Raw genomic sequence first — 14,282 nt, forward strand, 5'->3', positions numbered from 1 at the left:
GACACTTTGTGACCTGTAGGCTAAAAATGGATGCCACAATTACCAAGAAACTTTGGGTGACTGTCTAGCAAGCAAGATGTTTCTGTCAGTTCTAGAGTTTATATATTTTCCTTTTATGGTCTTTGATGTAGTTGAAGATAGATAGTTATAGTAACACATTAAGATAGAATGGTTAAAATCTTCTAGTTCTTACTTGATAACTGTTTTGTTACATATAAAGAAGGGGGGATGTTGGGACCCAGACACCACAGGGTCTCTGAGTTGTTTTCCAGCATAACCACGGGTACCCCCTCTTTATCTGACCTCACCCTACTAACATCAATATCCTGTTGTGAACCCTTTCACCTGGGGTTTTTGCAAGTTTGTATTTTAGGCTGCTCCACAATAAATGTGAGAGTCATTCTCTCAGAAAGTGGACCAGGCATCTTGTCGTTCATACAAATCTCCAAGCTTTCACCCGCTTCTCGGACTTAGTGGTGTGTCCAAGGGCAGCCAGAGCACAGCATGCACAAACAGACTCAGCTATCTGCTGGCATAGACAATGGTTCCACAGCAAGGGTTAACACTGTCATCCTAACATATCACAGATTTTCAAGTTTAAAATAAACCCAGGAGCCAGAGTTCTCTGGGAATACATCATGCCTAAATGCTAATTAAAATGCCTTTCTTTAGTCAGCACGACTTCCAGAAAGAATTAAATATGTGTTTGCTCATGTTAAGTCATTTTGAGTGAAATGAGAAATTATTTTAATATTATATGTACATGCTTAACTCTCTTCTCTCTTCCATGTGTGTATAAGGAAATGCTCATACATATGATTAAATAATGGTCAAATTTTTTTCAAAGAAACTATTTCAGAACAGAAAGTGAGTGTGTGTATGTGTACGTGGACATATATATGTAAAGCAAAATTGTCTTTTAATGAACACATATATTTCAATACGTAGCTTTAAATATGGAAAGTACCTAACCGATCATTCATTCACCCAGGTTCTTTATTTCACAGAAAAAAACCAAACAAAATAAAACAAAATGCCCCTCCTCCAGAATCTGAGTACTCCTATCAGGCCTGTCTGTGTAATAATGGTATGTGCACACACATAAAATGCACAATAAGGCTCTTCTTCAGTCCAGTCACACAGGTACATTCTTCTCCCCTTTAGTCTGGGCCAGCACCCCCTCTCCCCAGGCTCCTGCACAGCACTGACCAGCAATGCTATTTTCCAGAGGTTTGTGTGATTGCAAGAGGGGGGCCTGAAATCTGACTCACTCTCACTCACCACTGTGCCTTTAGCACCAGGCAGTAGTCATTTAACTGTGTGGAGCAGATATTTAACTGAGCACTGAATGAATGATAATCACTGTTATGAACAATTGAAAAAAATGTTTCATTAATGTCCTTTTGCCCCCATTTTGGAAATGTGGGTAACATCCTGTGCTGTCTGTAGGGTACACCCTTGTACCGGGAGTGCTTCTGAATAGCTGAATAGAGACTTCACTTTCCCTCTGTGTGGGTGTCTCTTTCTCTCTTTGGTTCCGAGTTTGAAGCAGGGTCCTTAGAATTGCTGAGGTCATGTTCTCATCACTGAGCCACACCCAGCCCTAAACGGAACTAACAATTATTCTGTATCTGATAATGAGGGTTTCACACTTTGCCTGTGGCAGCATGCCCTGTCCTTCAAGGCACAGCCGTGTTGGGTTTTGTGGATTTCCTGACACACACATCGTGCCCTGGTGTCTGTAGCATTGAAGTTCGTGGGAGCTTTCCCATAAGATAGTAGACCAAGGGACGTGAATAATCTGTATAGAAAGTGAGGATCCCATTAGTACCATAATTTAAAATAACAACTTCCCCCAGCAATAGCAATCATTTAAAAACAATAAAGACTTCATCAGTTTCTGAAATATATAAGCAGGATGACAAATGCTGTCCACACGGCAGCTGGTAGGGAGCAGCACCTACAACCTTAGAGGTGACGACCACAGCTGTGGGCAGAGGACTGGCAAAGACTGATGTCACCCCAGAGGCATGGGAAGCGAAGCAGAGAGCCTTCTTCTCATCTCAGCCACTACCCAGGCTTTTGCTTTATTTCAGATTCTGGGGGGTCTCTTGCATCTCTTGGCTTGTTGCCCCACCCTCCAGTTTCCAACTCAACAGCCTAGCTCCTTTCTACCTTGCTTCTTTCTCTCGTCTCTGCTACTGTTATTACATGTCCCGTTCTGACACCAACTCTTTTCTTCTGTTCCCTTTGAAGACTCCAAGACTGCATGGGACACATCTGGATGCACTCTCCATCTTAAGATCTGAGGCTTAGTCACTTGTGCAGGTCTCTTTTTGCCAATAAGGAGCTGAAATTAGAGTCCTGGAGAGCTGGATATTCCCAGAACCACCGCATCGTAATTTTATTTTATTTTATGATTTTTTTTTTTTGGTTTTTCGAGACAGGGTTTCTCTGTGTATTTGGAGGCTGTCCTGGAACTAGCTCTTGTAGACCAGGCTAGTCTCGAACTCACAGAGATCCACCTGCCTCTGCCTCCCGAGTGCTGGGATTAAAGGCGTGCGCCACCACTGCCCGGCGCATCATAATTTTAGCACGTGAAACATAACAAAAGGAGCCAGCAAGCTTTCCATGTGTAAAACTATGTCAGCTGGAGCTGGAAGGATGGCTCAGCGCTTAAGAGCATGCATACCGCTCTTTCAAGAACTGGCGTTCAGGTCCCAGAACTCAGATCAGATGGCTCACAACTGTCATTGTCCAGCTCCAGGGGTATCTGATGTCTCTGGCCCCTTCTGGCATCTATACTCACACCCCCAAACCCTCTGCGCCCCCCACCGATAAATAAATCTTTAAAATTAGTTCATATGCTGAGCTTGGTGTCACACACTCTAATCCCAGCATTTGGGAGGCAGAGGGAGGCAGATCTTGGACAGCCTGATCTACATAGAGAGTTCCAGGTCAGCCATGGTACTGGGAAGCATCTGGCTGCAAACGGCCCTTCTCACGCTCTTCCCTGCTGCCTAGCATCTCTGATTGCACTTTCACTCTGTGAGAAAATTTCCTCCCAATTCCTTACTTTGTCTCTGAATTCTTTCTTTGGATGAATCCTAAATTACAAAGCATAGATTTTAATCTCAAACGCTCTGTTTGCTCCCTCTCCAGCTTTTAAAACAAGCAACAGCTTCACTGTAGAGAGGTGCATAACCTGTGAAGAACTTCCTGTTAGCCTACAGTATTATTCAAAAGCCAAGAAAATAGAGCTGGGGGCTGGTTCAGTTAGGAATATGCTTGTTGCCCAGCTTGAGGACAAGAGTTCAATTCCCAGGCACCCATATAAGAAGTTAGGTACTACAGTGCTTGACTGCAATCCCAGACTTGAGGAGACGATCTCTGGGACTCAGTAACCTAGTGGTCAGGTGAAATCAATAATCAGTGTGTTCCAGGTTGAGTGAGAAACCCTGCCTTTGGTCAAAAAGTCAAGAAGTATTAAAAATAAATATGCAGTGTCAACCTCTACCTACACATACACATGCACGAATATACACAATAACACATGCACACATAAATAAATGCAATGAAGACAGATAACTGGATGTGTTAGTCATGTTCATCAGCAAGTGTTCCAACTCATGGCACTAAAGAGACCACATTCACCAGCAACAGAAGCACACAGCTTCCTCTCTTTCTGCACCAGAATAAAGTTCAGGAGACTTCTATTCCCAAATACAAACAGGAGGGACCAAAATCAGGAATCTTCCAAGAACTTTGGATTGTCCCTTACTGCAGACCAAGCCAGTTATAAAATTGCCTAGACCCTTTCAGAGTTAAATAGCATGGCTGGCCCATGAGTAAAGCAAGTCATGTTTATTTTAGAAGGTGATAGCCTAGGGAACTACGATTTTAATAGCTCAAACACAGCCCTGTATTTTCATTATACATTTTGCATTATTGACAAGTAAGTGAAATTAGAAACAGTACCCACAGCATTGTGGGGAAATAAAAAAATCAAAGTATTATAGTGTAGTTATATTATCTGGTGTGAAATGGACATCAAATGTAATAAGCATATTGTTCACCCCTGTTTTAAATATTATATTTAATTTAGGATACATAGAACACTGCCAACCATTTACAAAGTGGTTAGGCTTTAAATGTAAACTGTTCCCCACAGATTCACATATCTAATGACTTGTCCTCAGCAAGTGGCACTGTTTTCAGAAGCTGTGGAATCGTTAGGAGTTGGGGACCTAACTGGAGGAAGTCAGTCTCTGGCGATGGGGTCTTAAGATTTACAGCCATGCTCTTTGTCAAGATTATACAAATGCAGCCAAGTTCCCATCACTGCAGCCCAAGCTGCTTCTGCCACCACCACACTTTCCCTCAAAGCATGAGCTAACACAATCCTTCCCACTGTAAGCGCTTCCTGTCAGGTTCTTGTTCGTGACGATAGGAAAGTAGCAGATATACACTATTGGCACTGAGAAGATCGCCTGTTTCGATGATATGCTGACTGTGTTGTTCTCAGACTTTTGGAACTGGCTTATGGGAGGAATGTGGAGCAGTTAGAGGTGTTGTCTAAAGAAGATCTAGAATGCTGTGAGTGGTACTGAACAGCCAAACAGTGGGTCTGTGAAAAAGCAGACTGCCTATGGAAATACGGATAGTAAGCAGGCCACTCACAAGGCTCCGGAGTGAGCTTGAGGAAGTCACTGTTACCTTCCAGCCACATCTCACTGGTGTGCTGGGAATTCTAGTGAGGCTGAATCAACAGCCACAGACTAATTTTTTTAGCAGAGTAAATTTCCATACAGCATGGAAAGCAGGCCATGGCATGGTTATTCTTCTCAGCCTTTAGTGTGTTGTACATATGGATTCTAAGCAGAAAGCAGAGCACTGAAATGGCACCAAAAGATAAAAATGTAGTTGGTGAGGCCAGGAACAGGAGTAGCTTAAATACAGAGCAGGTGATGAGCACAAAGCACCTGCCACTGGAGTAACCAGCTCACAGAAGTGCTGTGGGGATCCAGTTTCACTGGGTTTCATGCACTAAAGACCCACAGTTCTCCAAGATTCATCCCAGACTTAATCACCAGATTGAGAATGCTAAGGCATCCAGCCTCATGGACTGAACAGATAGCAAGTTTTCCATCTGTCTCAAGCAAATGATTGGCCATTTAGGGAGAGGCAGAGAGAGAGAGAGAGAGAGAGAGAGAGAGAGAGAGAGAGAGAGAGAGACCTGTTCTGATAGTGAAGGACACAGTTTGTGCTTATGTAAAGGTTAGGGATTTTCTGAATGGTAACTATGTCTACATAAAGTTTAGAACAAAGCTGAGCATATCTATTTCTGCATGGACACATTAGTTGAATCCCTGAAGATGGTATGTTAGTGCCTTTGCTATCAAACACTGGATGAGCACTGCACAGGCTTTCCCAGTGACTAGCAGGCAGAGTGGAGGGTCATCCCATAAGCAAGAGGCAATGTTCAGCATCCTTTACTATGCCTGCTAAATGCTAGGAGCACACCCCACCCCCCAGCCCAGCCCAGCCATCCATACCCACACATTCCATCCATCCCCCACACCATCCATCCAACCACATCCACTCCACCCATTCCTCCCTACCCCACCCCAATCACACCCTACCTTATCACATCCCTCCCAGCCCACCCAGCCCATCCCAATCATGATCCTACTTGGAAACGCTCCCCTAAGATTTCACGTTCTCCCTAGGAATGAGAAGCTCTGGGGGAAGGCTCTATGCACCTTAGGAAGGAGTTTAGAATTTTGTTCTAAGTGCCCTGGAAAGCCACAGGATCCTTTTATTCTGGGAAGTAAAATAAATGATGAGCTTCCCTTTTCTTTATTTGTGTGTCTGTGTGTTTATGTGTATATATGTATGTGTGTAAATGTCTATATGTGTGTGTGTAAATGTGTATGTGCACACACACAAACCCAGGACTGTCATGGAATTGGAGGACAGGAACTCCCATCCACATTTTGGCACTGTAAGCACTTTAATTGCTGAGCCTTCCCCAAGCCCTGATTAGCATTTTCACATTGCCAAGAGTTTATGTGAAGAGTTCCTTTGTTTGTTTGTTTTGAGACAGTGTCTTACTGTGTACTTCTGGCTGTCTAGGAACTCACTGTGTAGACCAGCTGGTCTCGAACTCATAGACGTCTGCCTGCCTCTGCCTCCTGAGTGCTGGATTAAAGGTGTGTGCCACATACTGGCTTCATGTGAAGATTTAAGTGTAGCTCAGGGAAGCATGCTAGGCAGCAGCCCAGATTCCAGTGAAGGTTCAGGCCAGGTTTCAACTTGCCTGCTGACATCCTTTACACCTGAGAAATGTCCATTGTCCCTGAGCTAAGTAGGTATATGAAATAAGGCCTGCAAATCAAATATTTACTGCCAAAAGAAATTCATTTTAAAATCATTCTTTATTGTACATATTTTTACTGTTTATTAATGACAAGCAATTTTGCATGCTAATGAGAAATGTGTTTATTTACTTTTACGTAAAGAATTAAATCTGGCAGACTATTTCATATTGTTGGATATGGAATATCTTCAAATGTTCTCAAAGTTGATTGATATTTTGCTTTTATAAAGGCCACATCTGAAAACCACTTTGTATAAATACATAGAACAAGATGGAGGAATATGTTTGAGCATTTTGTAATTTGTATATCCTGACATAATTTCAAGCAAAAGTTTATTGAATAGTTGTTTCTATGGGGCTTAGCATCTCAAACAGCAATTTTAAAATCAAACACTCTTGTACAATACATCCCAAAGACATATTTGTTCAATGCTTACACTGGAATGCCAGGCAGAAATATTTAGTTTTTGTTTTCTGTAATTAAACCATTATGTTTCTGTAGAGTAAAAGCAAGGCGATTGATAATACTGTACAGTCATCTTGAATCCGGGAGTGCATGTTTCCTGTAGTGTTTGTTGGTAGCAACACGGTGCCATGTACAATGCAAAGTGTGCATGTTTTATGGTCTGAACCAAGACTGCAGTGAAGTCACATGATGCAACAGGTGTGAGCATTGCCAAAAATGCCTTGGATTCATTTTGACTTTGAATTAACTTTTGATCATTGTACATTTGCAAACTCTTTACTGATGACAATTTTTGTAACCTCCACATTCAGTTGTGAGACCACCTATATGTTTGAGACCTGCAATTTAAGAAGCCATGGAAGGGGCAGGAGATGACAGGACCTTAGCCATGGTGGGAGAAGGAGATCTGAAAGGAAACGGATGCACTGAGGATGGGTTAAGGGTGCAGGCAGAGGGACCTTCGATGGCTGTGATGTAGGATGAGTTTCTTTAGCAACTGGATAAAGGACACCAATTAACAGGACCAAGAAAGGGAAGATCACAGTATGGGTGAGAACGCTATGGGACTCAAGTGTTCCGTTGTACCCATGTTAAGTTTGAGATGACATAGGTCAGGAGAGAAATGTCAAGGTAGATCTCCAAGTTCCTGAAAGGTGCTTGGCTGGAGACTCGTCCAGGGGTCAGCAGTACACAGGAGGCATTGTGAGCCCTGGGGTTGACTGAAGGTTGCAGGTCACATTGGGAGAGTGGGTGGATGGAGGAGAGAAGGGTGGTAAGGACAGAGCCTTGGGGACCCTATAATATTAAACAAAGCATTTCTCTATTAATTATTCCATTAAGAGGAGCACTGGCATTGCACACATTAATTTTAATGGGAATAATTAATGATTGATGACACTAATTTTTGCTTATGAGCAAAAATTTTGGAACTATTTATACTCATTCATCAAAGCATGAGGATGTATTCCTTTATGTATTTCAAACTATAACCCAATGCAGAATATGGATGTCATAATATGTTATTAAATTTGTGATTAATGTTTGCATTAAAGGCAGACTATAAAAGGGAGGTCTTGGGTTCATGAAAAGTAATAGGTGAGGTTCCGTAAACAATATTTATTGGTCACTTACAGCACAGGACTGAGGGTTCTCAGCTTAAAAGTCACTTTCATATTTTCTAAAGAATTCAATGGATTCCATTTTTAAGTCAAAGAAAATTCACAAACTTATGTATAACATCCACACTGTACACACAACATTAATATCTTAATTTGAATGTGGTTACAGTAAATTTTTAAACACACACACACACACACACACACACAGAGTGTGAGAGAGAGAGAGATCTATTACCACACCATCATAACCAAACAAAGTAATATAGCTACCATTTAATAGCTATTCCTCAGGTAGTAGTATGGACAACAACATTTATTTATTCCCACTCTTCACTTCCTCTTCATATAGAAAATACATCTGCAATAGATCTGGAGAGCTTTCCAGAAAGTATTCAGGAAGAAGTGCAGGAGCCGGGATCTGGTGCAGGTTTCAGTACCCAGAGCCTTGTCTCCTCCCCTTACACATTTTCCTGGTCTCCTGAAAGATGGAAGCTGGAGTCTGTAATAAACATAGAACCCTTCCTGAACTTTGAAGCTAGATTAATGCCGCAATTCATTGAACTTTAAAGCACTTTACTGTCATACATGGATTAGATTTAAAGAAATGTCAGAGTGATGTCACAATTAGTGCTTACACTAAGCAGAATTACACAAGCGATTAATGTTAAATCCACTTACATTGTCTCCCTCCTTCTAGAAAGCAGGACCTATGCTGACTTAAGTTTCTAACTCTGTTTAGGCAAGAGCCAAGTCTGGGATGGAATAACAGCATCGGGAGGGACAACTTAATGGATCTTACTAGATACAAGTAGGTAATTTATACATGATGACTGGTGACAGTAGAATGTGCTGTGTATTTAGGCAGTCACCCATGACAGAGTGGCTGCCAGATCACCTAGTTATGGACCATACACTTACAGAGGTAGGATAGAAGACTTCCGTGTCCTGATCAGAGGAGGTCAGATTACACAACCAAAATAAATCCTTGCCTCCAAAGGGAGGGTGAGAACTTGGGACACAGATCTACAGGGGAAGTGAATGGCTTAAGGAAGGGTGAAGGTGACACACACAGGCTGCAAACTCAAAGTCAGTGAGGTGATAGGATGTGTTCTGTAGGCATGGCTGGTTGGTCCTGAAGCTTATAGTGGGATTTGTGGGTAAAGGGTCTAGAAGAGTGTCTATTCAAGACAGCAGCCCAGGGGCAATCTTGAAATTCTCCCTAGCATTGATGAGGCAAGTGTTTCATCACCCAAACCATGTAAGCAGGGAATGGTGGCACAATCTGTAATCCCAGATTTGAAAGGTGGAGACAAGGGAATAAGAAATTCAAGGTCATCCTTAGCCACATAGTGAGTTTGTAGCTAGTCTTCTGCAATACGTAACTCACTGTTAAAAAATGATTTTTGGAGTTGTTAATATCTAGTCTTCACTTTCAACTTAATGAGGCCTGGAATCACATGGCAACACATCTCAGATCGTGCTTGTGAAAGTTATCTTATTAGGTTAATTGAAAGTAGGATGACCCACCCTAAATGTGGACAGTAGCATTCTATGGGCTGGGGTCCCTGACTGAATGAAAAGGAGAAAGTTAGCTGAGCACCAGAAGACACTGTTGTCTGCATTCTGGGGTAAAACACTTTCCAGCCTGTTGAGTTGTCTGCGTTTTAGGTAGCAAACTCCAGATTCTCAGCTTTTGTGAGCGGCCACACATGCTGGCGTGGGCTCTTGGTGATGTAGCTGTCTTTGAGTCATTTCTGCTCCTCTAAGTAACCCCAATAAAACTGAATGGTTCTCCAAGCTGGACTTCAATGGTACCCACACTTTGGTCTGTCATTCGTTTCTTATGTGAGGTAAGTAGACATTTGTTCCTGTCTCCTCAAGAACAGTGTCATACAACATGCCTCATGGGAACTGAACTTGGGTTTCCGTGCTGTACACTAAGTGCCGTATACTTTACCCACAAACCATCTTACCAGCCCCCTTGGAAATTTTTTTTCTTTATGAAATGGATGCTGAGGATCCAAATCCAGTTCTTTTATTTTCGAGACAGGGTTTCTCTGTGGCTTTGGGGGCTGTCATGGAACTAGCTTCTGTAGACCAGGGTGTTCTCAAACTCACAGAGATCAGCCTGCCTCTGCCCCCCAGGGCTGGGATTAAAGGCATGCGTCACCAACGCCTGGCACAAATCCAGTTCTTATGGCTGCATGGGAAGCATTTCACACATGGAACAATCTCCTCAGTCCTAATTTTTTTCCAGACATGGATTTACTCTATAGCCCAGCTAGCTGCCAACCCGTGGCAATCCTCGGACTTCAGCCTCCTGTGTGCTCAGATTACAGGTATGGGTTACCATGCTTGGTTCCCTTCTACCTATTTCTGTGACATCAAGATGGAAACCCAAGGCCTCTCACATGCCTCAGTGACATCTCCAGCCTGTCACAGCTATCATTGAATTCTTCCTTTACAGTGAAGGGGATGTCAGACAGACGGACATTCTGCTTTTCCCCCACTCTGACAGATAAAATTCTTCTGTCAACAACAAAATCTCTTGATATTTCAGTCTGCATGGGATCTGACAGGTGAACAGTTACACATTCCCAAAGTTCTTCCTGTTATCTAGTCATTGCCCTGATGCAACAGGTTCTGTCATGCATCTGCCCAAGAACGAGGTTTGCTAAATGGCTTCAGAGTGACCAGGTAGGACAAGAATGCTCCACAGAAGTCACCATGAAAGCCAGGTGATAGGATACACCTGTAATCTCTGCACTAGTGGGAGGCTGAGGACAAAGGATCATGACATCAAGGTCAGTCTGAAACACACTGAGTTTGAGGCTAACCTGGGTTATACAGTCTGACTGTCTTAAGTTGAAAAAAATGTGTTGGTGTGTGTTATAAGAAAAGCATAAAGTTCTGCTTGATCCTTGCTTGTAAAGAATAATAGCCACGAGAGTCTTTGACCTCTGCTACATACTTTCTGCATCAGTTTTAAGAAATACATCCCAATATGAAAACCTTTAGGACAAAGCTGGGGCACATGAACTTCACCTATGTATATCCATGCATGTCCCTGGGTTCGCATATTCAACGGTGACAGTTACCATGCAGGTCTGTCTCTTCAGAGAGTGAATTATTTGAAGATGGGATCTGCCTTACCACTGACCTCCCAGCATCTAGGATGGTCACCAGTATGTGGCAGAAGCTCCACAGATACTTTCTGGACCAAACTGATTTGGATTTTTCAGATAGGGAGGATTTGGTTTTTAACATTCATTAAAGTATAATTTTATGTAAACACCAAAAATCATCTAAAAATATCATGAGACTGCCTATTAATGGTAGAAAGACACCCTGCATCATTTCTCCAAGACACTGGGAGGAGCGGTGAGTTGAGGGTCACTCTCTGCAGAGCTACAGAAAGTGTGCAAAGCTTTTGAGGCCAACATATGATGTCTTGTGTGGTGATGGTTATGTTACAGTCACTGAGTTTTAAAGAAGATATATTATTTATTATGTGTACATGTAAGCATCTAGTGTATGTGTATACAGTAACCTATGGAGGACATAAGAAGGTGTCAGGTTTAGGAGATGGAATTACAGGCAATTATGAGCTGCCTGGCGTGGTGCTCAAAACAGGACTCTGCCTCCCAAGAGCTGGCATTAAAGGCGTGTGCCACCACCGTGGGGCCATTCCTTTTGTTTTTAACACACATGAATTTCTTATGCGCATGCCGGCCTCAAAGCAGGTCTAAAGCCCCAGGTTGAGATAGAAATTCATGATTCTCCCTCCTGGAGGCAAGACCAAATCTGTACAGCCTCAAAGGAGATCTCTACCTGTTCTGAGGTCTGGATACCCAGGTCTCAATCAGGCCAGCATCCTTCCCTTCCCAGGAAGATGGTTTTCCAACTCTGCCTGGCTGCCACTTTGCCACAGGCACCACTGCCCATCAACTAACTGTATACAACCATGGTTTCTACTGCATGACAAAGAGGACAATGACCACTAGAAACTTCATGTAGCTCTGCAGGCCTTTAGCAAATCATAGTCATCCTCCAGCCTCTGCTTCTCAAGTAACTATCATGCATACAACTATACACACACACAGAGACACACTAACTCACACACAAAATAAATATTTTGAGTTTGAAGCTAATTTGATGGGACGCTTTGCTTGGTTGGATTCAGCATAGAATAGACAAGGCATAGTGGCCAAGGCCAGACTGGGAAAGTAGAGACAGGAGAAGGATTCAAGATTATCATCAGCTACATAGAGAATCCAAGGCTGGCTTAGCCTAGAAAGACCCAGTCTCAAAATAAATAAAGGGAGAGAAAATATAAAAAGGAATCCAGTATTCTAGACTCTAAAACCTGTATCCTTGATGCTGTTGTTATTCATTGAGATGGAGGCTCTCTGTGTAGTCCTGGCCCCAAACTCAAGAGATCCACCTGCCTCTCTCTCCTCAGTGCTAGAATTAAAGGTATTGCTACTGCAAGGGCCAAATCAATATCTTTGTCTGCTTCCCCAAATGGAAGATCTAGCTGCTTGCTGACAAGTTTACTTCTTCCATAAACAATGCATCTAAACTGTAATGAAATATGTCTGGAACCTGGGCAATGGTGGTGCACACCTTTAATCCCAGCACTCTGGAGGCAGAGACTGGCAGATTTCTGTGAGTTCCAGCCAGGACAGGCTCCAAAACCACACAGAAACCCCATATTGGAAAACAAACAAGCAAACAAAGAAACAAACAAAAGAAGACTGAATCTCACTATGTTCCCTGCTCAGTCTGGAATTTATTATTGTAGACCCCAGGGCCTTGAACTAACAGTGATCCTTCCCCCACCCCCAGCCTCAGCCTCACCAATTGCTACAGAAAAGGAACCAAGCTACCCAGACCCCAGCCATTTAAAAACAAAGAAACAAATTCACTTCCTCCTCTAGAAGTGGGGGGCAAGGAATCAACTTCATTGTGCCCCAGGGAAGCTCAGCAGGAGGACACAGGCTGCGGATTGGGTAAGGATGGCCCCAGGTGGGGGAGGAATACCAGAGCCTCCCCTCCAGGGTGCCAATGAGCCCTCAGACTATATAAGAACTAGAGCACTTCGCTCTCCCAGCAGTTTCTACTTTACCCATCCAGATCCTGCTGTTGCTGCTTGCGATTCCAGTCCGGCTTTTATCAGCAAGAAAGGTAATTTTTTTTTCATTTCTGAGGTTAGCAATCTAGAAACTTGGCTTTGAGAGGCAGGTGTGTATCCCTTAACATGGATATCTTCCCTCAGTTTTTGGAGGAGACGCATTTATTTTAGGCAACATGGTTCAGACTGAGTAACTCGAATCTGCCTTCCTCCAGACCACCAAGGCCTGCTTTAGTAGTTTGGGTTTTCTCTACAGTTTGGAGCCTGTACTGGAAAGTGCTCTGTAAACCATGGCGACCTCAAACTCACAGGTCTGCCCCTGACGAACCTGCCCAGTGCTGAGATTAAAGGCCATGAGCCAGCGCTAGGTTGCCTGTTTTTTTCTTTTTTAACTTTAAAAACTAGAATTTTAAATCAGCATGGCCGCGAATTCTGCCTCCTGTTTGCTCAGCCAGCTGGGTTTCCGTCTCACACCACAGGAGGCAGCGGCCTGCAGGCAGATATAGATAAGTGTCAACAAGGTAGGAATTTAGGAGTGTGTGTGCATGGGGAGAGGCTATGAATGTCACAAAGCGTGGGGTGGTAATCACTTGCTTGAAGGATTTCCAGAGGATCCCAGGCAATTGCATTTGTAGGAGAAGCTGAATTACCAATCGTTTCGGAACCTGATACTAACCCGTATCCCCGATTTCATACATCATTCAGGTTTTTGGCGCAGAGGATTCTGCTGCTTTCTGGTCTATGTCAGCCTGTGGTACTCAAATAATGGCAGCACTTTTTGTTCTGGAACAAAGTGCCGCCAGGTTTTGAGCATTACCGGCTGACAAAGGGGCGATTTCCCCAGTTCTTAGTGACTCCTCCAGCATTTGAATAGTGTGGGGCACTCTTGGGACTTGAGCTACAATGGGTCCCTTGGTATCACGTGTCTTGGTTAACTGAGGTATCCTGGGAACTGGGACTCCACGGGCATGGAGGGGAGAATGTTGAGTAGGAAGGAAGTGCTTCCACTTTGTGCCTTACTGTGTGGGGCCAGAATCCCACTTGAGCAGAGTAGAAGAAGCATTTGTGCACAGGCGCTGAGCTAAGGCTGTTGGGCTGCTGCTCCACCGTGTAAAGACAGGAAGCAGTTCGGGTGTGATGGGAATATTGTTCATGTATGTGCCCTGGACCTTAACGGAGCCTGTT

The sequence above is a fragment of the Cricetulus griseus genome, unplaced genomic scaffold, assembly GCF_003668045.3.
Source record: "Cricetulus griseus strain 17A/GY unplaced genomic scaffold, alternate assembly CriGri-PICRH-1.0 unplaced_scaffold_1, whole genome shotgun sequence".
NCBI lineage: Eukaryota > Metazoa > Chordata > Mammalia > Rodentia > Cricetidae > Cricetulus > Cricetulus griseus.